At 34.1% G+C, this 27,495-nt stretch overlaps 1 long non-coding RNA gene across 1 annotated transcript in view; it reads right to left on the bottom strand.

Moving 5' to 3' along the window:
* Positions 1-5,880: 5,880 nt before the first annotated feature.
* LOC136831498 (uncharacterized) overlaps positions 5,881-27,495 on the bottom strand; it is a 243,293-nt gene continuing 221,678 nt past the window's right edge. The window contains exon 3 of the long non-coding RNA XR_010850909.1: positions 5,881-5,965. This is a non-coding gene — a long non-coding RNA (uncharacterized lncRNA). The remainder of the gene's footprint in view (positions 5,966-27,495) is intronic.

The following is a 27,495-nucleotide window of genomic DNA, read 5'->3' as shown; positions in this document are numbered from 1 at the left end:
CAGAAAAGGAGAAACTCATACGCCTTTAGGCGCCCATATATTTTCCCATATTAGCAGGGGCCGAGATGGGGCCAACCAGACGTTATTTGACAGAAAGGTGATTCACGGCTACTCAAGGAGGTCCGCTAAGTTTATGGACGGAGAAAAATGTAATATATTTTCTACCTGACGGGATTTTTTTCGTTCTTATTCTTACATCGTTATACATACATATATACATACATATATACACGCATATATATATATGCATATATATATATATATACATATATATATATATATATATATATATATATATATATATATATATATATATATATATATATATATATATATATATATATAGACAGATAGATAGATAGATAATATATATATATAAACTAATCCGTTAGTATCGATTCACTTCACCTTAAAAATAACTTACAATCAAAGGATAATTACATCTACCCTGGCCAGAATTTAAACATGAGTGAAAGTGACTTTGTCCCATCAGCCTTCAAGAGATATGCACGTTGACTTTGAATCTGCTGTATGTATGTATTCCTGATAAATTCAGGCCTTGTACTTGGAATTGAAATCAACCCGTCCATGCCATGACAGATGAGTGCAAATAATTTAACAACTGATATATATATATATATATATATATATATATATATATATATATATATATGTGTGTGTGTGTGTGTGTGTGTGTGTGTGTGTGTGTGTGTGTGTGTGTTTGTGTGTGTGCGTGCGTGTGGTTGTAAGTGTATGTTTCATATAGGAAATCTAACAACAAACCAACTACTTATCTGTTTTTCTTGAACCAACCAACCAGCCAGCCAGCCAACTCTCTTTCCATAAAGGAAATCAATCAGCCAAGTATTGATTTTTCTTAAACGAAATCAACCAGCTATCTCAGCAAATCTACAGGCTTCCTTCGTTTCACTAAAATGTTCCTCCAACCAGCCTTACACGTTCCATAAAGGATATCAACTAGCCAATCAATGGGTTATATTTCTTTTATAGAGTCAATTTGCAAAACCCACCCACTAGCCACTTATGCTTCACATAGGAAATCACCTATTCACAAAGAAAATCAACTAAACTATCAGCTTTTTGGAAAGGAAGTCAATCAAGGTAACAGCCTTTCACAAAGGAAATCGACCAGGATATCAACGTTTGCAAAGGAAATCAACTAAACTACCAGATTTTTGAAAAGGAAATCAATCAATCTATCAGCTTTTCACAAAGGAAATCGACCAAGATATCAACGTTTGCAAAGGAAATCAACTAAACTATCAGATTTTTTGGAAAGGAAGTCAATCAAGGTAACAACCAGGATGTCAACGTTTGCAAAGGAAATCAACAAACTATCAGATTTTTTGAAATCGACCAGTTTGATAAATCAACGTTTGATTTCTAAAAGGAAATCAACAAAACTACAACAGGATATTTTTAAAAATCAACTAAACTGTCAGAAATCAACCAAAAGGAAATCAATCAAGCTATCAGCTTTTCACAAAGGAAATCAACCAGATATCAACGTTTGCAAAAATCAACTAAACTCAGATTTTTGAAAAGGAAATCAACCAATCTATCAGCTTTTCACAAAGGAAATCAACGTTTGCAAATCAACTAAACTAAACTCAGATTTCTATAAAGGAAGTAACCAGCTCTTCGGAAGTCAATCAACTGCTATCAGCTTTTTCCACCAGGATATCAACGTTTGCAATCAACTAAACTGTCAGATTTCTATAATCAACCATCAATCAAACTTTCAGCTTTTCACAAAGGAAATCCACCAGGATATCAACGTTTGCATCAACGTTTTCTAAAAGGAAGTCAACTAAACTATCAAAGAAATCAACCAGATATCAACGTTTGCTAAATAAAAACTGTCAAGTTCAACCAGCTCTTCGGAAAGGAAATCAATCAAGCTATCAGCTTTTCACAAAGGAAATCCACCAGGATATCAACGTTTGCAAAGGAAATCAACTAAACTGTCAGATTTCTATAAAGGAAGTCAACCAGCTCTTCGTCAATCGTTTTTCAGCTTTTTCAAAGGAGGATATCAACGTTTGCTAAGGAAATCAACTAAACTGTCAGATTTCTATAAAGGAAGTCAACCAGCTCTTCGGAAAGGAAATCAATCAAGCTATCAGCTTTTCACAAAGGAAATCCACCAGGATATCAACGTTTGCAAAGGAAATCAACTAAACTGTCAGATTTCTATAAAGGAAGTCAACCAGCAATCAAGCTATTTTCACAAAGGAAATCAACCAGATATCAACGTTTGCTAAGGAAATCAACTAAACTGTTTCAACAGCTCTTCGAAGTCAACCAAAAAAATCAACTAAACTTATTTTCGTCAACCAGCTTTCGAAAGGAAATCAATGATTTTTTCACAAATCAACCAGGATATCAACGTTAAAGGAAATCTAATATGTTTCTATCGAACCAGCTCTTCGGAAAGGAAATCAATTACTATCAGCATTTTTTGCTATTTAAACTATCTTTTTTAGTTTCATCTGTAACCAACCAATTATTCGTGTTTCACAAATGATTTCTCCCACTTAACTAATATGTATCGACTGGTACACAATTACTTTTTTTCTGTCCGCAAAGAAAACTAACTTTGTCTGTCCGTCCGCACTTTTTCTGTCCGCCCTCAGAGCTTAAAAACTACTGAGGGTAGAGGGCTGCAAATTGCTATATTGATCATCCAACCTCCAGTCATGAAACACACCAAATTGCAGCCCTCCTAGCTTCAGTCGTTTTTATTTTATTTAAGGTGAAAGTTAGCCACAATCGTGCTCCTGAGAAATTATATAGGATAGGCCACCACCGGGCCGTGGTTGAAGTTTCATGGGTCGCCGCTCATACAGCATTATACCGAGACCAACGAAAGAACACGCGTCGGGAATTTATCGCTTACATATCACAAACAGGCTGATAACAAGTCAGCGACCTTCGGCAAATGCTGGATAATCGCATGAAGCGCTGGTTAGGAATACTAATAAAGTCGCTGACTGTATTCAACCTGTTTGTGATGTGTGTGCGTTGAGTTACCGACAGGTGTTTGTGACATCTGTTATTGTATTATGAATGCACCTTTATTCTTCATTCTCAAAGATTCGTCGTGTTTTCCACTCTGTTTTGAAAAGTATTTCTCGCAGCGTAAACATTTGAATAATTACATTCAGATATTCTACAATCATTCCTCACCGTAGAGCAGTCGTACCAATCTCATTCAATTTAGGAACACTTAGACTTTTCGACCTCAACAAAGATTAGCCTCCCATGACCTAATATCAAAGTAGCCTCCCTTGACTTAATATCAAAGTAGCCTCCCTTGACTTAATATCAAAGTAGCCTCCCTTGACCTAATATCAAAGTAGCCTCTCTTGATCTAACATCAAAGTAGCCTCTCTTGACCTAACATCAAAGTAGCCTCTCTTGACCTAACATCAAAGTAGCCTCTCTTGACCTAATATCAAAGTAGTCTCCCTTGACCTAATATCAAAATAGCCTCTCTTGACCTAGTTCCTCATTGGATGGGTCGATATCGTACTCGACTAGCACTCTCCTAGGCCCGCGTTCCATTCTCCGACCGGCCAATGAAGAATTAGAGGGATTTATTTCTGGTGATAGAAATTCATTTCTCGGTATAATGTGGTTCGGATTCCACAATAAGCTGTAGGTCCCGTTGCTAGGTAACCAATTGGTTCTTAGCCACGTTAAATAAGTCTGATCCTTCGGGCCAGCCCTAGGAGAGCTGTTAATCAGCTCAGTGGTCTGATTAAACTAAGGAACTCAACTCTCTTGACCTAATATGAAAGTAGCCTCCCTTGATCTAATATCAAAGTAGCCTCCCTTGAATTAATATCAAAGTAGCCTCCCTTGACCTAATATCAAAGTAGCCTCCCTTGACCTAATATCAAAGAAACCTCCCTTGACCTAATATCAAAGTAGCCACTCTTGTCCTAATATCAAAGTAGCCTCCCTTGATCTAATATCAAAGTAGCTTCCCTTGACCTAATATCAAAGCAGCTTCCCTTGACCTAATATCAAAGTAGCCTCTCTTGCTCTAATATCAAAGTAGCCTCCCTTGACCTAATATCTAAGTAGCCTCCCTTGACCTAATATCAAAGTAGCCTCCCTTGACCTAATATCAAAGTAGCCTCCCTTGACCTAATATCTAAGTAGCCTCCCTTGACCTAATATCAAAGTAGCCTCCCTTGACCTAACATCATAGAACCGAAGAACCAGGGTATGATTCCAAATGTAAAACTCTCGCGCCCTCGAAATTCATTTTTCGCCGTTATTTGCAGACACAAAATTAATTTCCTCTCAGCTATCAGCACAGACACACCGAAAATATAATTCTTCTTCTCCCAGATAAATGCAAGGACCGGAAAATTAATTTTCACACAGCTATTCGCAAAGCCTTAAATATTCATCTTTCCTTTCCATTTTTGAAAAGGACAGAATAACGATTTCGCCACAGCTTTCAAAAAGTGGGAATAAATATCCATTCCTGCCCTCGCAATTTGCAAAGACAATTTGTTCGTTTTCGTCATTAAGAACTTGTCAAATCGCCAAATATACATCCCAAAATTAGAAAAACAAATACATATACCTTCATTTTGATATTTGGAAAATTGTTAAAAAAAATTACAGCTTTTGCTCACGTTCTTTTCAACATTCGATAACAACTACAGAACCATTTTTTTAGCAATGTTGCAGATGTAACTAATCCTTTTCCCTCCTGCAAATACTTATTTAAAAATGTATAAATAATAATATTTTCTTACAGAACGAGCACAAGGAGCGGATGCTGGAATTCTGTTTTTCTGTCGATTTGAAGACAACATATAAAATTAAGAGAAAGGACACGGACTGGTGATGAATTCGACAACAATTTATAGAAAGTCAATGAAGACAGTTAAATTGCTCCACTCACTGACTGCACTTTGCAACTCCAACTGTATTTATTATTTGATTCCTTTCAGGACAGAGACCCGAAAACAACTGAACCGGATAAGAGCGAGATGGTATTTCATGGTTTATTTAAATGCTATAATCAGTCTCTACTGCATACGTATCTTATACTACACACACACACACACACACACACACACACACACACACATATATATATATTATATGTCCATTTCCACAACTTCAAGCAATTGCTAACGTAAATATCGCTTATATTTCCTTAATACGTAACTAAAATATATAAACTACATGCGATCACATAAAGTTACACACCACCCAAGGAGTTGGAAACAGCCTCGAATACTGCACTGTATTTAGCTTAAATCACTGTTAACACTAGGCCCCCCTCCATCAGCATAATTTGGTTGCCCAAACAAATGAAACACAACCAAACAGACTCTATCATCCTTGTATATATCGAACCGCCGTGAAAGCATGCTGCCAAACAAGCAAGCTGAATGTCTAATGGCGCTCATCAGATTCAGCCTTCAAGGAAAGCATATTTACCCAAGCAAAGGAATAATTTGAAACGTGGCAATCTGGGTTAACATTACGCCTATTACGAATTTGACCTTGGCCTCTGCGCAAACCGACATTACGAGTATAAAATAGAACATACACTTCCGTGAATCTTTCAAAAACACTCCCAGGTACATAGAACCTTCTTTTACGAAGTGCAGTATAATTATGTTCTTTTGGCAAATATTAATTCTGGCGTCAATAACTTTTGTTGTTACTTCATATTAATATTTATCAACCAAACTCTTACCTCCAGCTTTCATGGGGATGTTTGCCATGCATCTGCAATAAACTCCAAAGCATTTCTCACAATGTTTTTCTCAAAAAGAGAAAATTGTGGGCATGTGTGTCTTATCAACAATACTCTAAATCTTACCTCAGAAGTTTTCGGATTACATAACGCCCGGTGACCAAAGGCATAACGGGGACATCTACCTTTCTGCTGACCACCTTGTGATTCCTGAAAGACACAAGAGTAAAAGTGTTCACCTTGTGATTCCTGAAAGACACAAGAGTAAAAGTGTTAAGTAAAATATAACGCAAAAGTTACTTATGCATTGCAGTTTCGATTTCTAGCTGGGCTTGAACCTGCTATCAACGTCTGAAAGCTCCCTTTGTCTGAGAGAGAGAGAGAGAGAGAGAGAGAGAGAGAGAGAGAGAGAGAGAGAGAGAGAGAGAGAGAGAGAGAGAGAGAGTTTTATTACAGTTATGTGTATATGTATGTGATTACATATATATATATATTATATATATATATATATATATATATATATATATATATATATATATATATATATATATAGATATAGATGGATAGATAGATATATATACATATATACGTATATATATATATATATATATGTATATATATACACATATATATATATAAATGTATATGTATATATATAAATATATATACACATAATACAATGAGTTTCTACCAAAATAACATTAAACCAACATCATGAACCCAAACCCCCAAAAAAAATAAAAAATAAAGCTTACAACATCACCAAATGGAAACAATTACAAATGGTTAATCCCACCCCGCTGGAACATGACAGAGGAAGGTCATAAATACAGAACATATAAAACATCAGTTACAAGGGAGCGAACACTCCCCATTCACACACACTGAAGGTAACTCTCTAATGAAAACGATGCTTTATTTGCATCGAATTCATGTGATTCACATCTTTTTCTTGTTGTTTTTCAGCAAACGGGGAGAAAACGAGTATTAATACATTCATGCAACTCTCTCTCACACTTACACATACATACATATATATATGCATACATAAACATATATATATATATATATATATATATATATATATATATATATATATATATATATATATATATATATATATACATACACACACATATATGTGTATAATTTATATATATATATATATATATATATATATATATATATATATATATATATATATATATATATATATATATATATATATATATATATATATATATATATGTATGTATGTGTAAATATATATATATATATATATATATATATATATATATATATATATATATATATATATATATATATATATAGAAATTAAAATATACATGTTGCTGTATGTTGCATAACCATAGGCAAGCTTTTATCATTTACTTAGACAATGAATAACGCAGTAGATGAAAATACCTTTCTTCGAATTCAATCTTCAGCAAAGAAAGAAGTCATCTAATGATTGGATGAAAAAATGAAATAACGTACGATCTAGTTAAAACAATTCGGAAAAATGTAATAAAACGGGATCACATAAATAAATTTATATATATATATATATATATATATATATATATATATATATATATATATATATATATATATATATATATATATATATATATATATATATATATATATATATATATATATATATATATATATATATATATATATGCTGCAAAATGTAAACTCACTAAGTGTGAAATCGACCATAAATTTTAAGGAGTCCTCAACAGTTCTATGAGGCGGAAAGGTGTCACCGTGGATGAATTATTAATAACATCCCTCACTTTAATAGCCCTCGTCTTCTATGATGCTTTGGTTTAAGGGGCCAGACGGCTCTTTAATTTTGATAAATTTGTGTCTATTTTTCACTAACATATTTTTTCCTATTTAGTTATTTTATACATTGCTGCACCTGATTTGTCGAAGCTAAGGTCTCATCCTTCACAAATTTGTTAAGGTAATATAGAAATTTTTGTACAGATAGATAAATAGATCCTTTAATTTTGATAAATATTTGTCTATTTTTCCCTAACATATTTTTTTATTTAGGTATTTTATACATTGCTGCACCTGATTTGTCGAAGCTAAAGTCTCATCCTTCACAAATTTATTAAGGTAATATAGAAATTTTCTTACAGATAGATAAATAGATCCTTTAATTCTGACAAATTTTTGTTTATTTTTCCCTACCATATATTTTTTATTTAGGTATTTTATACATTGCTGCACCTGATTTGTCGAAGCTTGAGTCCATATTTCACAAATTTATTACGGTAATATAGAAATTTTCGTACAGATAGATAAATAGATCCTTTAATTTTGATAAGTTTTTGTCTATTTTTCCCTACCATATATTTTCTTTGAGTATTTTATACTTTGCTGCACCTGATTTGTGCCACCTTTCACAATTTCTATTACGGTGGTACTGACGTTCTCATACAGATAAAAAAATATAGGTAGCCCTCTTGAAAGTAACTGTTGGGTCATTTACTTCCATTTTTTCGTTACGTGGTAGGCGAAACTTGCGTTTCAAAACTAACTTCGTTTTTAGCTATTTCATGCCTATAGAATCCTTAATGTTGATATCTGCAATGGGGGAAGGCATTTAGTAGCTGATAAATCAATTTCTTTATCTTTAAATACCAGTAAAGTAGACGGTCCAATATACTCTTGTTAACAAAAATATTAACCACGATTATACTATTTAACATTTTCTGTTGTAAAGTGTTTTTTTTTTTAATTGAGACTAAAGGTTTTAAGATATACTTGCCGTAAAGTTCGTATAATCCAGCGTAACCTTTTCAAAATTCGACATTCACTTTTCATAAAGAAACATTTGCTGGGGCTTTGATTCATAATCTGCCTGTATTTACTGCGAAGTGGAATAGCCTGATGCCTTTCCCTTCGATGTCCGGCAAAGCAACCCACAAACATATACCGCAGCTTCGTCAGGCTGGCCGCCTGATTTCCGATTCTGTTTGACGACTGGTATCTCGGGGAAACGCCAAACCACAGGAAATTGCAGCCCCAATCAATCTCCTAATTAAATAGAATATTCTCTTTGACTTGACCTTTTTTCGAACCCTCCCAGCTGACTTATCATGCCTCTCGAACCGCTGGGGGTTTCCCGGAAAAACTGTTTTGCCTTATTTTCTTTCACGCTTCTGTTTATTTTAACTGTAATTATAATTTCATCCTAGTGATTTGGGTACCTCCAGAAATCATGTGCATCCAGTAAATGGTAATGAACAGATAAATGATCTGATTTCATGCCTATCATGATACACACACACACACACACACACACACACACACACACACACACATATATATATATATATATATATATATATATATATATATATATATATATATATATATATATATACACACATATGTATGTGTATATATATACATATAAATCATGATAGGCATTTAAATTAGATCATTTATTTGTTGATTACAATTACTGGCTACATATGACTTCTAGAGGTACCTAAATTACTAGGATGAAATTATATTCATTTAGGTACCTCCAGAAGTCATATGTAGCCAGTAATTGGTAATCAACAAATAAATGATCTAATATATCTAATATAATATATATATATATATATATATATATATATATATATATATATATATATATATATATATATATATATATATATATATACATACATACATATACATATATATGATGTTTGTGTATGTAAACAGTTTCATCGTAAATTTATGTCTTTAATAAACAAAACAACGACTGTCTTTCTGTTAGGAACTGCTGATATTTGGTTTCCAAATTTACGTCGATGACCTTTGTTCCCGCGAAGCTACCTTAATTTCGACAAAGCAATCAGAGCAACGAAAGCATCCAATTAGGAAGCGAACAAACAAATACGATGCCTTTTCCCCCCCTCTTAATTGTTTTTAGGCAGTGACCTACGAGTGGGGGAAACAAGATTATTAACTCTTATAAAGGACGCATTCTCTTCACTCACTGCATTCTGGTCACGTTATTAGCCTGCAGCCGAAGGAAATCCCGGGCCAAGCCTCCCAAAAGGGTTACTGAAACTCCGAATGTCACTCCAGCAAGGGCGAATTGCGGTGTTTACGTATTTCGTGAGGGCTGTTTCCCCTCTCCCCTTCGAAATGTCTCTTTGTCCGTCAACTGCAACGATTTTCTTTTCTTTACTGACACTTGAGAAAGGTGAAACGTGAAAAGAGGTTTCTGTAGAGAAATACTGAAGTTCGATGTCACATTGAACAAGGTTTCCCCTCGCCTTCTCTTGCTTGCTCCTAATGAACACCATATTCCTTGGAAGCCTAAATTTCATGTCAATGGGCCCTGTGGGCTTGTTCCATATGAATAGGTTCATCTTCTGAATAATAATAATAATAATAATAATAGAAGAAGAAGAAGAAGAAGAAGAAGAAGAAGAAGAAGAAGAAGAAGAAGAAGAAGAAGAAGGAGGAGGAGGAGGAGGAGGAGGAGGAGGAGGAGGAGGAGGAGGAGGAGGAGGAGGAGGAGGAGGAGGAGGAGGAGGAGGAGGGGAGGAGGAGGAGGAGGAGGAAGTTTGCCAAAAACTTGAGGCGAAAATATGTACAGAACCATGATGTTGAAATACAATAAGCCTGTTCAGATTCACGAAAAAATTTATTGAAGTGCAATGCTACTTTATCTATGTACTCACATTTACAAAATACTCTGACGTACTCTGACATTTCATTCAAGACTAGTTAATTGGCATATCTGACATACTACTTAAACTAAGTGATTTTTGGCTAACGTAATCAGATATGGAAGACTAATTAATCTGCGAACTCCAACATGCAAAATTAAGTACCTGACGTGAACGCATAATACAAGACTAACTGACATACTAGGCCATAAGGGTCACCCAACTAGCACATAAGAATAACTTACGTAATCAGGACAAACAAGATCATCTAAAGTCAACTGTTCTTAACCTTTTTATTAGCACGCCCCCTCTTAACAGTTGGCCCCTCCCAGATTTAAAGTAAAATAAAAAAAAAAGAGAAATAGAAGCGGTGTTTTTATTCTTTTGGGAATGAATTGGTGAGATACTTGACACTGCTTCTTAGCGACTCTTGTCAAGAGAATAACGGATATAATTAGAAAATTTTTTATTTTTCCCTAGGGCTCGAGCCCCCAAGTTAAGAACCACTTATCTAAACCATGTACTCTGACACAGACTATCTTAATGACTTACAAGGCGTGATAATGTATATCCCATTCAGCCTGTGCATCCAGAATTCATTCTTTCTTTATATATATTTCTATAAAGAGCCTACTGGGTAATTTCAAAATATTCAATTACTTTTGATAAAATAATTTGTGTCGTAATGCGGTGCATATTCCTGCCGAAATTCCCAAACTGCCAAGCGTAATTACCTTTCAAAGGAAAAAATTAATAGCATTTTTGAGGGATAAAAAGAGAAGGTTATTCACTCTTCTGCCTGTCAGTTTCTTTACTTCGACTCGGTCACCTGCATTTTTGAAAGTTTTCATTCAAATATTTCCTTCAGAACATGAAGGCTCAAAAATACATGAAAACCACTTCTAATAATGAAATACATGAGAATATAAACCCAATATGAAGAAAATACTCATTAAATCGCGTTGTCAAATATTGCCAATGCAGTTCACTTGAACGCGTTATTAAATATGCAAAAAAAAAAAAAAATTTCAAAATACTGATTTAAAAGTTCATTGAACTGTCACTTTTCAATCCTGCCTTCTTTTCCTACCACTATTATCAGTCCCGAGTCGGATTTTTCTTTTTACAGACCCCGCTTGCCCTTCCCATTAGGAATCTGAGGAAATCAGGAATTTCTGATATTAATAAAAGTGCACGGCTTCCATCTCTCTCTCTCTCTCCAAAACTTTTATATCTCCTTTTAATAAAGCATCTCTCTCTCTCTCTCTCTCTCTCTCTCTCTCTCTCTCTCTCTCTCTCTCTCTCTCTCCAAAAATGTTATAGCTTCCTTTACGAAAGAATCTCTCTCTCTCTCTCTCTCTCTCTCTCTCTCTCTCTCTCTCTCTCTCTCTCTCTCTCTCTGGCAAAATTGTTTAATTTCCTGAGTGACCAAAAAGTTTACAGCCCTTTCAAAGACTTCTGTTGACGTCCATCTTAAAATTTACGACCTACTTTTGTTTTAATAATGTCTTTCCTTCCAAATTTAAACATGTTTTGTATTTAATCTATGGCAATAATGTACCTCTCTGACTTAAAATAAATATTCTTTCTGTTCTGTTAATTAAGTAGGTCTCCTTTGCACGGTAAAAAAAAATTCTGCTTTCTGCTGTTAAGAAACCTTAAAGAAAAAAAAAAAAAACTCAGCCCGTCCTCAAATGTGGACGTCTCACATTCTCACACATTCTCTCCACTACATCTATTCTCTACGCTGCTTCCTTTCAAATGAAACCTTGTTTATATAATATTTAGTCGAATGAATTTATCAAAATTTTATCTTCTGTCAAATGAAATTTTTATCTGTACTATTTAATGTCAACTTTCAATTCAAACCAAAGTTTATTCACCTACTTTCAATTAAAACATTTCTTCAAACTCCTTACTGTCAATCCAAACTCCTTATTTTCAATTTGTCTCACTACCATTTACAGCTACGTCAAACGATTTTTCATGCTATTTTCGTTGGATCTATCTTCATAATATATAAAATCGTGCTTGTTGATCCACGCGCATAATATTTCGACTGGATAGCAGGAGCGATATACCCTAATTGGATTATGGATCGATCACGTTGGATTACGGATATTCAGTGTGGGAGTGCATTCAGCTGATTTACCACTATAATAGGAAGCTGAAAATTCCTCAGACTATATACATATACATACATACAAACATATATACATGCATACACACACACACACACATATATATATGCATGTATGTAAAGGCAAAATCCACGAAGGACAGAGAAGCAATGGAGTACTCAAGCCCTTTCGACTTCTTGTCCTTTACTTAGCAGAGTCTGCTAAGTAAAGGACAAGAAGTCGAAAGGCCTTGCAATACCCCATTGTTTCCCTTTCCTTCGTGGATTTTATCTTTATTCATATATTCATCACGTTCCACATTTTCGTGATTCAGTTATTTATATACATATATACATATATATATATATATATATATATATATATATATATATATATATATATATATATATATATAAATATATATATATATATATATATATATATATATATATATATATATATATATATATATATATATATATATATATATATATAATTCCAAATAAAGTCCTTTCCCTCTTGCATGAGGCATCTCCAGAAAATACAACACAAAGATCACTACCGCATTCATACTTTAAAAACACTACTGAATCGTGGATGAATTCCCTGTTCAGTAAAACATCCGATTCTGAAATCACCTGGCTGCAAGAATTCCGAAACCTTTTGCTAAAACTGGAATTAATTCAGCTGGTCGTTTCTTTCTTGAGCAAATCTGTACCGCAGAGTGAAGAGTTTTTTTTTATAATTTTCAGATACATTTCCACTAGGTAGACTGTATTGTTTAGTGAAAGACTGACCCGTCTAATTAATGTCACTTTGCGGGTCAGTCTCTACCACAACAACACAATTTATTTGTTCTCCGAATCACACAAATACCCACAATTCAACAACATAAACAATCCATCCAATTCTTTTTACGATAAATGACTTAGCCTCTCACTCCTGGTTGACAAGGGTGCAAGAACAATACTAACAAGAATTAACCATAAACATGTAAAAAATGCGCCGAAGTTTCTTCGGCGCAATCGAGTTTTCTGTACAGCGTATAATCAAGGCCACCGAAAACAGATCCATCTTTCGGTGGTCTCGGTATAATGCTGTATGAGCCGCGGCCCTTGAATGTTTAACCAAAGCCAGGTGGTGGCTTATCCTATATCGTTGCCAGAAGCACGATTTTGTCTAACTTTAACCTTATTGGGGAATAGAGGAGTGCAATTTGATATGTTTGATGACTGGAGGGTGGATGATCAACATACCAATTTGCAGCCCTCTAGCCTCAGTAGTTTATATGATCTGAGGGCGGACAGAAAAAAGTGCGGGCAGAATAAAATACGGACGGACAGACAAAGCCAAGAAAATAGTTTTCTTTTACAGAAAACTAAAATACAAAACCATTTTTCTATGACACAGCTCACACTTGGTTTCCAACGCTAACAAGACATAAATAAACAAACAAAGCACTTCTTCAGGCTAAAAAAATCTCTGTAGAATATATGCGAGACTAAATGGGAGAACTTGTGATTGGATTCCGTGGAAATTCCCCTGTTTTGTTAACGTCAATTATCTCTCTTATTGGCGATCTTATCCCGTGATGTCTCTCTGATGTAATCTTCTCTCCTGGCTTTCACTTCTTCACTTTTATCCTGGTTTGTCCCAGTTACCTAAACTATTCCCAAAATATAGGGATGTTCTAAGAAATTATGTACTGATTTCCAAACTTAGAATTAGATTATACGAAAATTATTGCGGCATGACTACAGATGTATGGGGATTCAAATTCCATAGGTGTTATTGCCACTTGAAAAATACTCTGAGAAAATAAAGGCTAGCATTTAATACGCTGTGCGTTTATAACATTAACATCCATTTCTGAAAAGGTGGGCACTCACACGACGCATAGGCATTAAAATACAAAAAATAATTAAACAAATAAATAAATAAAGTGAGATGCTGCTTTAGCATTCGAGGCGAGGACCTGATCCTGATTAGCGTTTATGTGGCGCCTTTGAAGTTGTGGACGTAAACCGCTCAGGAGATTGATATATGAATTATCAATAAATGTACCCAGTACGGAGCGGGGCCGTCAGTGTACCTTGCGGTGCGCTGTACGCATTATCTAAGGTTTCTGTAGCTGCAACACCTTTTATTCCTTTTACTATACCTCCGTTCATATCCTCTTTCTCCCAACTGGCTTTCCACCGTCCCCTAACAATTGTTTCAGCATTATTTTCAGCGCTGAATGACCTCATAGGTCCCAGTGCTTGGCCTAAATTTTACATTCCAGTTCCAATTCCAACGATGAATGTCATCGCAGTTTTACTCTGTAAGGATTATAAATGACAGAAAATACACTCAGTCGAAGCACAGAATCTTCATTAAAAACTTGACTGAAACTGTTTGGAGGGTAATTCGCAGATTCAATGTTACTATCTAAAAGTCTGAGGGCTATACTTGAATCTACATAGGGCCATTGGCTTTAGCTTCAACAAAACAAACCTGCAGTTTTCCAGGCATCAAGATAATCAACAAATACTACAAAGGCTGAAAATATAACCTACTTATAGATACGATAATGTCATTAAACAGTTACTTAAGTAACTTCATTAAACAGTTATTTACGTAACTTCAATAAACAGTTATTTAACTTCATTGAACAGTTAAGTAACTTCATTAAACAGTTACGTAACTTCATTAAACAGTTAAGTAACTTCATTTAACAATTACTTAAGTAACTTCATTTAACAATTATTTAAGTAGCTTCATTAAACAGTTATTTAAGTAACTTCATTAAACAGTTATTTAAGTAACTTCATTAAACAGTTATTTAATTAACTTCAATAAACAGTTATTTATGCAACTTCACTAAACAGTGAGTAACTTAATTAAACAATTATTTAAGTAACTTCACTAAACAGTTATTTAAGTAACTTCATTAAACAGCTAAGTAACCTCATTAAACAGTTATTTAAGTAACTTCACTAAACAGTAACTTAAACAATTATTTAAGTAACTTAATTAAACAGTTATTTAAGTAACTTTAAACAGCTAAAACTAATTAAACAGTTATTTAAGTAACTAAAACAGTAACTTAATTAAACAATTATTTAAGTAACTTCATTAAACCGTTATTTAAGTAACTTCATTAAACAGCTAAGTAACCTAATTAAACAGTTATTTAAGTAACTTCACTAAACAGTTATTTAAGTAACTTCACTAAACAGTTATTCAAGTAACTTCATTAAACAGTTAAGTAACTTAACAAAGTTTTATTAAATAACTTCATTAAACAGTTATTTAAGTAACTTCATTAAACAGTTATTTAAGTAACTTCATTAAACAGCTATTTAAGTAACTTCATTAAACAGCTATTCAAGTTTAACTTATTAACAATCCTACCAATCAAAAGCAGCAAGACAGCAATGACTTCGTTCCGAATTATCGCCGCACCACTCTTGCTATCCCTCCCTTAACTCCATTTACACTCCAGTGCAGCATATATTGAGTTTGACGAATCTTTATCGAGTGCTCATTCCGGGGAGGGGTGGGTGGTGGTGGTGGTGGTGGTGGTGGTGGTGGTGGTGTGGGGGGGGGGGCGGCGTCGATACCAATTCCATTCATTAAACTTGGCAAAAAAGGCAATCCAAGTTTGAACCACTGGGACTTGGCATATGTGCGCGGGTTTTCCGTCGCATTTTGTATCTTTATTTTCCCCATGCCTTTTTTATCCTCTACTCTCTGCCTACCGAGTTATTTATGGCTTCCTTGCAGTCAAATATCGTGGGTCTAGTAATGCATGAAACCATCAATCATATGAACTTTAGTTTTACTCAAAGCAAAACAGTGATCTTTCATAAACAAAAACTGAATTAACAGGAAGCACAAAAATTGTTAACAGGAAATGCCAAAGAGAGAGAGAGAGAGAGAGAGAGAGAGCCAAGTCAAAGTTCAAAATGGGTAGCTATCCTTGACCAGTCATTCAAAAAAAAAGTATTTTTAATTATTGGTAAAATAAGTGTAAATCAAATTACAACAATAACAAACACAACCAAAATACGCAATAGTAGTTGCTAATATTATTAGCAACTGCTTTTATCAGGGTTACATGAGGTAAATAAAAGCAAATAATTCTATATGAATATCATGACTACTACAACTACAACTGTTATACAGTGCTCCAACTATTAAAAACTATAACCATTATACCAACAACATTATATCATCATCTACCACTACAGCTTTCAACATCCAATTTCTTATCATGATTATATCGTAAATATATAATATGACTACTACTGCTACTACTACTACTACTACTATTAATATACCACTACCATCATTATAACCCCGTTTACCACATCGCCTTCCATTATCACAATGATCACCATCTCCCTCATCATCAGACTTCATTATCGCGCATCATCCTCATTATTCCGAAGGCCACAGAGGCCTTTGCATTCCCTCCCACTCCATCATCGGCTCGGTATGAGATGACCCAGTTTTGGAACGCACCCTGGGAATTCGTGGCCCGCCAGACATGACGAGGGGCGTTCCTTTTCGGGCATACAACTCATATGTCAGATACCTCGTCCTTGTATGCCTTTCTTTCTTTTTTTTTTTTTTACTATTTTGACGCGTCAAGTGAAAATCTTTCTTTTTTTTTATTTGAAGGTCATCTTTTCCTATTTTTCTTGGATTTCGCGGGCCTGGGTATTAGGTTGTTGTTTCAATGTTCTTTAATCTTTACACACAACAAACAAACACACACACATTAGATATATAATATATATATATATATATATATATATATATATATATATATATATATATATATATATATATATATATATATATATATATAATTATATATATATATATATATATATATATATATATATATATATATATATATATATATATATATATATTATTTATTTATTATATATATATATATATATATATATATATATTATACATATACCAGACATTACATTCACAAACATTCTATAATGGAAAAACATGAAAACGCGCACTGTATGGATAAAGGACAAATCTAAAAAAAATAAAAAACAACTTCCAAAATCCCATATGGTGGGCTTGTTCCATATCAAGAGGTGTCATCTTCGGAATAATAATAATAATAATAATAATAATAATAATAATAATAATAATAATAATAATAATAATAATAATAATAATAATAATAATAATAATAATAATATCACGGGACAGCTAAGATCATTTTGAGTTCAAAGTTTTCGGCAAAAATTTACTGAAATCCTCAACCTGTTGATCGTACCGAAAAGAAAATCTCAAAATCCCAGTTTTTGCACCGAAATAACTGTCAAGCCTATATATCACTGAAACTATTGAGTGTTTATGTTCTTTAAAGACAATGTTGAGAAATTCATTTCTAAAACAAAATTATTTTGAGACTTAGATCATCTTATACATAACTCAAGAGCAAATTTCAGTGACGGATAAAAAGATTGACAGAGCAGGAAGGTTTCTATTGTATCTTTCAGACCACAAGACAGGGATAATATAAGAAACAAGTAATAAATGCGCCGAAGTTTCTTTGGCGCAATCGAGTTTTCTGTACAGCGTATAGTGCTGTATGAAACTTTCAGCCAGGGCCCATAAAACTCAGCCACAGGCCGGTGGTGGCCTGTGTTGTTGGTACCTATAGCGGTGCCACAAGTACGATCCTGGCTAATTTGAACCTTTAATAAAATAAAAACTGCTGAGGCTAGAAGGTTGCAATTTGATATGATTGATGATTAGAGGGTGGATAATCAACATACCAATTTGTAGCCCTCTAGCCTCAATAGTTTTTAAGATCTGAGGGCGGACAGAAAAAGCGCGGACGGACAGACAAAGCCGTCACAATAGTATTCTTTTACAAAAAACTAAAAAAATAAAATTTCAGCAAAACGGAAATTAGAATAGAAAAAAGATATTTACGAAAATGGATAAAAGTGTAATTATTTCTCAGAGAAAAGACGTGAAGCACACTTTTGACCTCTGTGACCCGATGTTCAGACCGATTAAAAGTCGATATATCTAATAAAGGACAAACATGGCTTACTAACAGCCACTACATAATACATCCAAAGTGGGTGATGTCACCCACCAATTAAAGTCTCTAAAAAGCATATGTGATGAGACTAACTGACATTCAGATCAGACCTTTTTCAAAATAAGTTTTGTTCGTCAGGGACCAGACGAGTAAACATCTTAGAAGCTGCAATTGTTCTTTATAGGTAAATTGTCTCGATCCTTTGTGCGGGAATCAAAGTTTCAGAGATGATCTGACATCACCATTTTAGGTACAATTTCAGAGTCGATTTATAAAGGGGCTAAGATGAAACCAATTTAGTGTTCTAGGTATTATATGCAAAATCCAATCTTTCCATATTTCTAGATAATTGAGGGGACACAGTACATGAAGACAAAGAGCTAGAAATCATGAAAAAGGGGTAGTGACAGAGACGCTTAAGACAAAAAATATAAATGGACATTATACATCTTATGATGACTAGACATTAACAAAGTGCAACTAACTTTCAAACCAAACTCCATTATATTATTAAAATGTAAAAATATATTAATGACCATCATATTAAAAAAATCACACCGCACTTTAGGAAGCAAGTCAAGCTAATCTTCTACGTATATCAATAAATGTCTCCGTCCTTACATATATGGACAACTAGACAATGAAACAGGGTAAATAGCAATCAATATTCGAAAAACTAATAATCCACTCAATAAAACAAGTGACGTTTATGTACCTTACAATTAATATTTGATCTATTGATGAAACCGTTGACATCCGTCTCAACTATGAAAACAAATAAAATATATCAGTTTTCATACTATTATTAAGGTGTATTTTTCATTCTGAAAAAGTAAAATAAAACCACACACAAGTAAAACATGCGCCGAAGTGTCTTCGGCGAAATCGAAAATACTGTAGTTCTATCTTTTGGTGGTCTCGGTATAATGCTGTATCAGCCGCGGCCCATGAATCTTTAACCACGGCCCCATGGTGGTCTGTCCTATATCGTTGCCAGATGCACGATTATGGCTAACTTTAACCTTAAATAAAACAAAAAATACTGAGGCTAGAGGGCTGCAATTTGGTATGTTTGATGATTGGAGGGTGAATGATAAACACACCAGTTTCCCGCCCTGTAGCCTCAGTAGTTTTTAAGATCTGAGGGGGACAGAAAAAGTGCTGACGGGAGACAAATAGCCATCTCAACAGTTTTCTTTTACAAAAACTAAAATTGAACGAACCTTTATGATTAGTCCGGAATTACACTCTCTATAACAAAGGATGAGGTAACTCTATGCCCTATTCTACCCTGACAGACCCAAATGAGTTGACTAACCATCAGTTAAGTAATGAACGACAGGTCCCCGCCCACCAGTTCACCCAGCAGTAAGTAGGTACCAGCCAACTAACTACTATCTACTCAATTGGTGCACCACTCCAAAAGGAAAAGATGCATTATATATATATATATATATATATATATATATATATATATATATATATATATTATATATATATATATATATATATATATATTATACATAATATATAATATATATGTATATATATAAAGCCTGTACCATGTATTACCATACCTACATTTTGCAGTCTTCATGAATTGATCATATTTATCACCGCCGAAAAGTGCAATAAAATTTCAATTAATATTGAATATGTCACATTTGGTGTATTTAGCCACATCAGGAGTGGGTGCAGATCATGTATACTTATATAAATTTATTTATTTATATATATATATATATATATATATATATATATATATATATATATATATATATATAGAGAAGGGATAGAGAGGGAAGGGAGAGAGACAGAGACAGAGACAGAGATGTGAAATGTATCACTATCCTTCCTTTCGTGACGAAGTGAATGAGGAAACTCATAAAACCTACACACACAAAAACACACACACACTCGCCCGCACATGCAACCTTTTTCTTGTCAAGCTGACAAAAAGGGGGAAAAACCTTTCAGTCAGCCTGAAAGTAAATAAATAACCTTACCACCTGGTACTGGTATTCTAGCTAATGCTTCGATCTTCCGTCACAAAGAAGCAAGACCAACACAGAAGTCTTCAGAAAACAAAACCATGGTTTGCTTTTGTTATGGAACTCCACACGCACAAGGAGAAATAGGTTTTCTTATACAACATAAAGCAGCCTTTACGTAAGAGCGAGAAGACATTGAATACTGATGGTGGAGAGAGAGAGAGAGAGAGAGAGAGAGAGAGAGAGAGAGAGAGAGAGAGGTAAAAAAAAACAAGCAGCCAAGGAGAAAGGACACTGAATACTAATGTTAACTGTAATACGAAACAGAAGTCATCTGCTAGAAATATGAGAGAGAGAGAGAGAGAGAGAGAGAGAGAGAGAGAGAGAGAGAGAGAGAGAGAGAGAGAGAGAGAGAGATAAAACAGTCGTTCAAATATGAAAGGGTACACAGAAAACTAATGCTAACTATTTTTCGAAAAAAGTCTGTTGTTACAGGAATGAGATCGTACACTAAAATATCACTGTGAGAGAGAGAGAGAGAGAGAGAGAGAGAGAGAGAGAGAGAGAGAGAGAGAGAGAGAGAGAGAGGGTTGCAAAAAGAAAAAGCAGCCAAGGAGAGAGGACACTGAATACTGATGTTAACTGTAATACGAAACAGAAGTTATTTGCTAGAAATGAGAGAGAGAGAGAGAGAGAGAGAGAGAGAGAGAGAGAGAGAGAGAGAGAGAGAGAGATAAAGCAGTCGTTCAAATGTGAAAAGGTACACAGAAAACTAATGCTAACTATTTTTCGAAGAAAGTCTGTTGTTACAGGAATGAGATCGTACACTAAAATATCACTGAGAGAGAGAGAGAGAGAGAGAGAGAGAGAGAGAGAGAGAGAGAGAGAGAGAGAGAGAGAGAGAGAGAGCTGTAAAAAAACAAGCAGCCAAGGAGAGAGGACGCTGAATACTAATGTTAACTGTAATACGAAACAGAAGTCATCCGCTAGAAATGAAAGAGAGAGAGAGAGAGAGAGAGACAGAGAGACAGAGAGAGAGAGATAACGCAGCCGTTCAAAGATGAAAGGGTACACAGAAAACTGAAAACTAATGCTAACCATTTTTCGAAATAAGTCTGTTGTTACAGGAATGAGATCATACACTAATACCTCACTGAGAGAGAGAGAGAGAGAGAGAGAGAGAGAGAGAGAGAGAGAGAGAGAGAGAGAGAGAGAGAGAGAGAGAGAGAGAGAGAGAGAGATGTAAAAAAACAAGCAGCCAAGGAGAGAGGACACTGAATACTAATGTTAACTGTAATGTAAAACAGAAGTCATCTGCTAAAAATGAGAGAGAGAGAGAGAGAGAGAGAGAGAGAGAGAGAGAGAGAGAGAGAGAGAAAGCAGCCGTTCAAAGATGAAAGGGTACACAGATAACTAATGCTAACCACTATTCGAAATAAATCTGTTGTTACAGGAATGAGATCGTCCACTTAAACCTCACTGAGAGAGAGAGAGAGAGAGAGAGAGAGAGAGAGAGAGAGAGAGAGAGAGAGAGAGACTCTTTGAACGCCTGGCATTGTCTCTTAAAAGCATTTCCAAAGATAATGGAGCATCGGTAAGGACAGATATCGTTACAGGTTTCCGTCTCTTCTTCAATGAAAGATTTGTATGATAGGACAAACACAACCCCCACCCCTACCCCAACCCCCAAAAAAGAGAAAAACCACTTTGAGGCAAAAGACGATAGATATCCCAATTTTTTTTCCTCTCTCTCTCTCTCTCTCTCTCTCTCTCTCTCTGTTCTACTGGTGCTATCGTTTTCCCTTAACGGAAATCTTGCCGATAGATGTTCAGAAGGTCTAATGGATTTTTCCTCTATTAAACTGCTCAGCGTAAACATTGTCTGAGTACGTCGCTCAATTTTCGATTCTCTCTCTCTCTCTCTCTCTCTCTCTCTCTCTCTCTCTCTCGTCCTTATGGCACGACGCTTATGGCTCACGGCTGCAGGATCCGAGTTCAGTCCCCAAACTTTCCGATGTCCCTGCTGACCTGAGATCAACATTGCGTAAAAAATGTATGCCATCAAATCATATTAACAAAAAGGGAATTAGCTAAGATGATACGTCTCTATGCTAAGCTGTGTGCAGGTTCATCTGTCTATCTACCTACCACGTTATGAACACAGGCTTTCGTTTTCTTCAGTAATATGCCTCTTCAGTATCTTCAAAGGCTCGAAAATATTATTTTGTCGTTACAAAACACACTTCATGAAATTTAGTTATGTCCACTTAAGTTAAAATATCTAACCTGTTAATCTACCTTAAATTTACAAGATAAAACCTTTAAAAAGAGTCAGAATACCAATGAAGACGCAATTCTTCCAATACAGAACCAAGAAATTAGATTAAAGTGTGACTCTTGTCAGCGAAGCTTAATAAAAGAAATAATGTTTCCTAGTTAGCTCCAGCATATTTTCATCGAAATTTTATTTACATGTTCAATGAACTTTTAGTTTTCCTAAAATATACTTGATAAATGTTATAATACACAACTCTTCGTACCTTTCTCCAAGCTATGAAGTCGAGTTTGCCATTGATTCTCGGGGTTAACTGAGCTGTAAGCGCTCTCTCCCAATCTTGAAAGGCGCTGCTCATGGGTCGTGTGACCAGATATCTTGGGCATTCAGCCACTCGCTCTTGCTGCTTGCTTGCACTGCATTCCCATTGAACAGAAGTGCCTGACAAGCATCTTAGTTTTGACAATATTAAGTTTTGTTTAATATTAAAAATGCCATTGCTTTAAATAATAAGACTTAAACCGAGTGAAAGGGAACTAAGATACTGCCCTTATGATGATATTTATTTCACTTATTTTTCTGTTATTTCTTCCTAAACTTGCTGACAAAATATGGCTTCTATTTTTGTCATAACACTTATCATACTGTGAAGAAAAGACACACATACAACCAAACATATATCTTTTTTTCATCTACATAATCAGGTCAATCCTGGTCTGGTATCTGATAAAGGGGATGATAATGCGGGTCCAAAATGAGCTAACATTTCAAAATTTGTAACGTTATCCCTGCTTTTCAACTGCAACATTTTCAAACTAAATCCACATGTTCCTCACAACAGCTTTAAATAAGCCCTAGGTTGATTTAAATGCATGTTACCATCACTATTCTTAATCTTTATGTTTAGGTGAATGGGTCATTTTGAAGGTACAGGAGATGACAGGTTAATAAGAAACAAGTTCATTTCAGCAGTGCTGGAATGTAGACGATGGAAACCTAAAACAAAATATGCGTCGAAGTTTCTTTAGCGCAATCGAATTTTCTGTACAGCGTACAATCAAGAACACCGAAAATAGATCTATCTTTCGATGGTCTCGGTACAATGCTGTATGAATCTTTGACCACGGCCCGGTGGTGGCCTGTCCTATATCGTTGCCAGATGCACGATTATGGTTAACTTTAACCTTTAATAAAAATAAAAACTACTGAGGCTAGAGGGCTGCAACTTGGTAAGTTTGATGATTGGAGGGTGGATGATCAACATACCAATTTGCAGCCCTCTAGCCTCAGTAGTTTTTAAGATCTGAGGGCGGACGGACTGACAAAGCCGGCACAATAGTTCTCTTTTACAGAAAACTAAAAAAAAAATGGATTGTGGTGTGTATCACACGTGTCAGAGCAAACGGGCCTTAATATCCAAACACAGCATGAGTCCCTGCAAGAAATGTGAACACAGCAGGTAAGCTTTGGAAACAAACACAAACGAAAAAAAAGCAGCCCGGGATTGTTTTGAAGAAAGTATCTGAGCTAAAAGTAGTGTTAGCAATAAAACGCACCGGGAGTCTGCAATGAAAGGACGAGCAGAACCATATGAGTAAGGGGGGGTATCGAACCCAAAAATATAGATAAATGCATAAAACGGGTATTGTAGGAAAATACCAAAATAATAAGTGAAAAGCGCATTATACTAAATGTTGGATCAACAAGCAATATACTGTATGTATATATATATATATATATATATATATATATATATATATATATATATATATATATATATATATATATATATATATGTATGTATGTATATAGTGTAAACATACATATAATATAAACATATATATATATATATATATATATATATATATATATATATATATATATATATATATATATATATATATATAATATAATATATACATACATACTGAATATACATATATAATAGGCAGAGGTGGATGGCATAGTAAAAGTGAAGGGAACCACGTGCTTATGATAACCGTTCTGTCTAGGTGAAAGAGGAGAGATGGTTTACATCCTTCACACTGAAAGGACCAAGTGAGCGATATGGGACGCTTTACCCTTTTTATTTACCTGGTCCCAAAAGACGCAGTGTTGGGGGTGGGTGAGGGTGTACCCTTAAAACCTTAAGCTGAAGCATGTTATGAAGACAAATTTTGGGGAGAAGGTAAATAATAATAATACTGTGTAAAACGTAACATGCATTCATGTTTATTTTTAGCCTCAGTAGCAGTGAAAGTCTACGGATATCGCAACCCACGTTTAACTATCAGAACGCCCGTACACAGCCAGTTATTTATGCCTGACACCCTTATAAGTGAGATAAAATAGCACAATATTTTTATCGATGACGTAATTTTTGACAAATGAGGTACAATAATTTGCATTATCATCCGTTTTATTTCCATAGTACCTTCGTAAAAGAGGTAAACAAATTAGGAAGTCGTAGATAAACATACCAAAACACTGTTACCTGCACTGAAATCAAATAATATAAATTGCACGAAAGTTTACAGCATTCAATTTTGCCTATGGAATGGGCCGGCAAAATTGAAAAAGTGATTGAAGGCGAAAGTTTATGATATATACGGCGTGCATTCGGGGGAATCGTTCCGTGATTCAGAGCTGTCGCAACTCAAATAACAAAAGTTATTCGGTTTTGCTTTACTAAAAAAAAAATAAATAAAAAAAATAAGGTTCATGAATCTTTTTTTACCAAAAACTTTTTATACAGGTAAGTCCCTCTTGCTAGATACTTAGCTATCTCTCTCTCTCTCTCTCTCTCGGTACTCGGTATCTCCTTCGCCTCATCTTAATATATGTGTTAGCATCGTGTGTCAATAGTTTAAATCTAATAACACAATGAAAAACTTTTTTGACAAAAAAATATAAATTAAGATTTATAACTTGTAACCTCTTTTTCCTTTCTTTATCTTGTTTCTGTTTTTCTATTCTGGCCAAGAAGTTTATTATATATATATATATATATATATATATATATATATATATATATATATATATATATATATATATATATATATATATATGCATGTGTGTGTGTATTTGTGTGTATGTATGTGTATATGTATGACAAGGATCCGAACTTATTTAATTTAGGCATTGTATGCTATTCCCAAGCTAAAGGGCTTCCGATATTTTGGGTTATTTCCGATATGAGTTATTTGTGGATTTTAAAGCATGAAAATATGTGTACAGCTGACACACTATCGTTATATATATATATATATATATATATATATATATATATATATATATATATATATATATATATATATATATATATATATATATATATATATATATATATTATATATATATATATATATATATACATATATGTATACATATTTATATACATATATATATATATATATATATATATATATATATATATATATATATATATATATATATATATATATATATTATAATTATATATGCATATATATACATTTATGTATATATATGTATATGCATATATGTATATATGTATCACATATATGTATATATAGATAAACAATATATATATGGAGGATAACACAGGATAAACAAGCGTACATGGAGGATAAACACAGGAACGAAGTAAAAAAAAAGTAGATGAAATCAAATCTACAATTTTTTACAGAGGTGAATTGGTGAGAAAATGGAATACCCAGACAAACCAACTAAATTTGTCGTAGTATATAAAAAAAGGAAATATAAAAATAAATAAAACGATTACTGCGTACAGAAACCAACAGTGAAAACAAGTAAAGTAAATAGAGAGAGAGAGAGAGAGAGAGAGAGAGAGAGAGAGAGAGAGAGAGAGAGAGAGAGAGAGAGAGATATCAGCTGGTAGTTCATTTGCTTCATTAATATTTCCGTTCCTAGCGATTTTCCTATATTACCTATATATATATGTGTATACACACACATATATATATATATATATATATATATATATATATATATATATATATATATATATATATATATATATATATATATATATATATATATATATATATATAGTCTGTGCACCATTCTGCCTATTAGAAGGTGCTCCAAACTATCGCTGGTAAAGTGAATCTAGTACCAAGGGTAACTCATGAGAAAACAACAAGAGAACGGTCGCTGCCTGATTCATACTTCAGCCACTGGAATGCACAAGCTCTTTGAGCAGAAAATTTTTCCAAAATATTAGTCATTTTAAACACTTGCACTGAAGGCTGATCTGTAACGCACCGAGCCTTAACTACAAAATGCCCCATTCACCTCTATCTTGCTTATTTGATACAATCCTCCCCTTTCAGTACCTCAGTTATGTCTTCTACCAACTCTTTGCCTCTGTTTCTATGATTCTCCACATTCCTCACCCTTTCAATTTTTCTTACCTCACATACAGTATACTATGACAAAATTCTTCCCAACCTCTGCATCCTTTATCTGCCTTTCACATCCCATTTTCATACTTTACTTCCCTAAAGGAGAGTTGACTAAACAATTCATAGTTACATTTCAAACTTGACTTCCAAACTTTTGCTCGTCTTACAGTACCTT

Source organism: Macrobrachium rosenbergii, chromosome 48 (assembly GCF_040412425.1).
Source record: "Macrobrachium rosenbergii isolate ZJJX-2024 chromosome 48, ASM4041242v1, whole genome shotgun sequence".
NCBI lineage: Eukaryota > Metazoa > Arthropoda > Malacostraca > Decapoda > Palaemonidae > Macrobrachium > Macrobrachium rosenbergii.
Note: the sequence above shows the minus strand (reverse complement) of the source record. Positions and strands in the feature narration are given on the sequence as shown.